The sequence below is a fragment of the Rhodnius prolixus genome, unplaced genomic scaffold, assembly GCF_049639745.1.
Source record: "Rhodnius prolixus isolate KJV_2025 unplaced genomic scaffold, Rpr scaffold_4, whole genome shotgun sequence".
NCBI lineage: Eukaryota > Metazoa > Arthropoda > Insecta > Hemiptera > Reduviidae > Rhodnius > Rhodnius prolixus.
In genome coordinates, this window is record NW_027411614.1 from 14,528,532 (window position 1) to 14,532,823 (window position 4,292).

Here is a 4,292-nt window from a genome sequence, read left to right on the forward strand (position 1 = left end):
GAACATATTTAAATGACTTTATTTCATAAATCCTAAATAACTAACGTTTGATTCTTCAAAAATAAAATATTATCTTAACCGAATAATTTCATAAAATACAAATTTCTTGTACATTATGTATAAAGGAAGTGTTTTTAACAAGCATTAATTTACTGAAATTAATGAAAACAAAAAGTATAATTTGTAAATAATTATTCTGGATATTTTGCTCTGAATGATTTTGAATATTCATGGAGAAAAGGTAGATTTTCCAACACTGAGTAGGAGTGCCCCATCGATATAGTTGACATGGAGACGGTGAGATGTCCGTCACTATAACAACGCCTGGCCAACCAGACGAGAACTCTCTCGACTTGGTACCCGGTGCGAGCACCGCCTCCTTTACATTTGTACTTAGATTTTATACTTAAATGCTTCTCTTTTGACCTCTTTGACGACTGCATGAAAACAAATCAGAAGTATAAGAAAATTAAATTTATTTCTGAGTTATTGGTTTTTGTTCACACTAAATGCGTAATATCCCTTCTAGTTTTTTTGTTTTAAATCTTACCCCTGTGAGGATTCTAGGATAGAATATTCCCACTAACATCAGAAATCTCCTAGTCTCTCCAGAAACCGTGAGGGCTTTTCACACACACATGCCACCCCAGATGTACAAGGATGTCTGTCGTTCTTTTGTTTCATCTACATAAAAAACTTAAATTTAAAAGTCAAGTATAAGAACTGTTTAGGCGACTATAGGTTTTTTTTTAAAGAAATATTCTTCTCCATGACGTTCTTTAATTAAATCTACAGTGTTCCTATAGGTGATAAGAGAGATCCAGCAGCACTTTCAATGTCTTCTCTCTTCCCAATTACTCTAAAGAAGTTTGAGGACAAGTGCAATCAGGAATACAACTCGCTGGAGCCAACCATGCACTCCCTAAATATTGTAATAAAGACCCCTGTGAGGATTCTAGGATAGAATATTCCCACTAACATCAGAAATCTCCTAGTCTCTCCAGAAACCGTGAGGGCTTTTCACACACACATGCCACCCCAGATGTACAAGGATTGCTTTCTTATATCATAAAGGGCCCACCCTTCCCGGATATTCAAAAAAACTGGCTTTAACCTAAAAGGTTGGGAGTGTTCTTAGAAGGAAGAAGCTTTTTCATCCCAAGAAACGAAAATAAAAGGAAAAAGAAATCTTAGGATGGAAACGGTTGAAGCATCAACAATTTGACACGATTACAATATTGCTTTTTACTAAGGAAATAGAATAGCAACATAACTATCGAAATCCTTCTCATATTTCACAACAAACACCTTAAGGTATACAGAGTTACCATGATTTTGGAAAGAAACAAAAGCAACAAAATATTCCCGAAAAGAAAGTAGAATACACTCTTTTATTACTAATTTCAGGGATGTAGGATTATAGTGTAATGTAAGTAATAATTAAAAATGTGGGTAAGTCTAGTCTCCTCAGTGCAGGGTAAGATATTTGATTTTATTTTAGAACTTATGTTGATTGAGTCAACAAATGCAATACGAGGCGGAAACATAATGGAAAGTTATCTTTATAACATAATCCCATCCAGAGAAGTACCATTTTACATATCGGACTGAGATTTTTTTCTATTATAATTTTTTTTTCAACTTGGTTTATGTAAATTCTATATTTTATAAACATATTTTCTTATGACCCAATACTCCTGGAACAGCGTTTCAATGCAGATTCTCCACAAGAAATTTCAAAATATGCTTTGGATAGACATCAAAGCTTTCCAAAACAGGTCTGTTAGAGGGTACGTCTGTTAGGTACCTAGCTAGAAGCTATAAGTTCCGCAAAAGAGTAATCTACATATGTCAGTAAGATTTTTGCTATAGAGCCATCAGAAGCAACCGTCACCTCATGTGGCTTTAGCATACACATACGCGTGTAAATGGAGAGTGTGTATGAGAGAGTGATCTATTCTTGGTATAGTTGTTTGCTCGAAATACGAGTAAAGCAATAGATGTCGCTAATGACCTTAGCTAATGCGCCTATATATAAAAAGAAAAACAGAAATCAAAAAAAGATCAGGTACAAATTTCATTAAAAATTTTTTTTTTGGAAAATTTCATTTTTGGGCTAGTTTTGGAGCAGGATGAGGATGTTTTTCTTTAAAATATTATTTTAGAGCAATTTGGTTCTGAAAACTGTGTAAATTAGTAGTTTCTAAAAAGATTGGCCAAAAAGCCTACAATGATACACAGAATCTTTTGTAACATAGGTCTTACTGATGCTCGGGACTTTTTTTAGTGCACTGCCGGCTTCCGGATAGGGTTCTCCCCAAACAGATAATACTGGTCATACTTACCGATAGTAAATTTCAACCTAGGGTATACTCATTTTCAGGGCTTATGCAACTGACAATTATAACTTTTACATTATTACATCTAAGGTTGGTCTGTCTTCTGTTTAGGTTGTTCTGTCTGTTTAGGTACTCACCAAACTTAGATCTAAGAATGTAAAAGATATAATTAGCAATAGCATAAGCCCTGAAGATACCTAGCCCCTGAAGACTGAAATCATAACTTCTTTCTTCCTAACGTGGCATTCCTTAAAGATGAATAATATAATATTCACTGTTTTTGCAAGAAGTAATGGTTGCACATTACTTTAAAAGAGACACATACTCTTTTTTCATTTTATTCAAGACTTTACATCATCCCGTTTGCGTTAAATACATTTCCGTACAACTTTTTTTTTTATGCTAACTTTATAATATATTTAACACTTGAAATTAATCAAGCAATTATACAAATTATGCAATTTTTAGAGGCTAGTTTTATTTGCTGGCACCAGAAGCGCAGTGTCGTCCATAGGAAAAGATCTATGAAAAAAGCTTGAGTTCACAGACTTGTTAAATGTATTTTAGGTGGGAGTTATACAAAGCTTATCTTTTTTATATTATTTTTCAGCGAAAACGATTTCAAGAGTCTTTAGAACAAAGTCGTTACACATATCTTAAAGTTGCTTTACAATGTAAACTATTATTCGACATACTAATTTGACTGACAATAAGATAAATTTTTGTAAGTAGTAATTTATCACTAAGTTTTGTTGAAAGCCAAATGTGTTCACCAGTTTTTATTTTTTCTTATCCATAGCATTGCATGGACTTGATGTTGTTCCTCGATATTCAAGTTTTGAGGCCCTTCTTATAAAAACGTCGTTTGCATCAATTGATCTTTGTTAGACGATCCGTTCTATATTTTAAAATATTAATTAAGAATAAATCTATTCCTTTTTTGTAACATTTTCCGTGAAATTTCATTTTATGTTTCTTGATGGTCGGCATAGAGACATCCTGTTTCCCAAAACAGATTGTGCATCATATAGAATCTGCAAACTAAATTGCTTTTTCCTAATGGTTGGTAACATCCCTTGCTTAAAACATTGATGAGAATTTCAGTAAGAGACAGTCTGAATCCATCCCAATTAAACAGTGTCATTCTAAAGCTAATAAAATGTAAAATCCCTGGGGATGGGCTTCTTCTTCTTGCTTCACTATTTTCATAGTTGGCTGCAGAATTTCCATCATTCAAAATTTTCGTCACAACTTCAAACTGATTGGGTATATTAATCAACATGATTAATGCACGGCTGATGATCTTAACATTCCATAATACGTATGAAGTGTTGTTAAATACTGCAAATAGATGAAAATACACAGTGATGTATTTAAATACATAGTGAGAAAAAAACAGTCCTTTTACTTTACTTTCTGTTCATTTCAAAAAGCTGGGGAAAAAAAGCAATTAATAAGTTCATACCTACCACAACAGATAGAGAGAGAGAGAGAACGATAAATCATAATATTTGCACAGAAACAATTTATTTTTATCATATTATTCCAACATGCAGAATTGTTATCAATAAAAATTAAATTTCATGCCAAAAACAAAATAAAAATGATGAGAATTTCGCAGAACGTTTTAAATATACTGCAATATGATTTGAGTATTTTGCACAGCCCCAAGATTATAAATCCAATCTACGATTTAAGTTATTTATTCTTTTTGTTTTAATTCCCACATTACAATAATATCATCCAAAATTAAAATTAAAAAAAAAATGATTTAACTGAATAACAATAATTAAAATATTTACTAATATTTTTTGAACGTGATGTAAACTTGAAGACATTTCATATTCACAGAAGATTTATTGAATGCATTCACGTGTGTTTCAGTTGTAAGCTTTGTTAAAATAAATCTGCGAAGTAAATTATTGATAAAAGAAAATGTGATGCACAATCGAA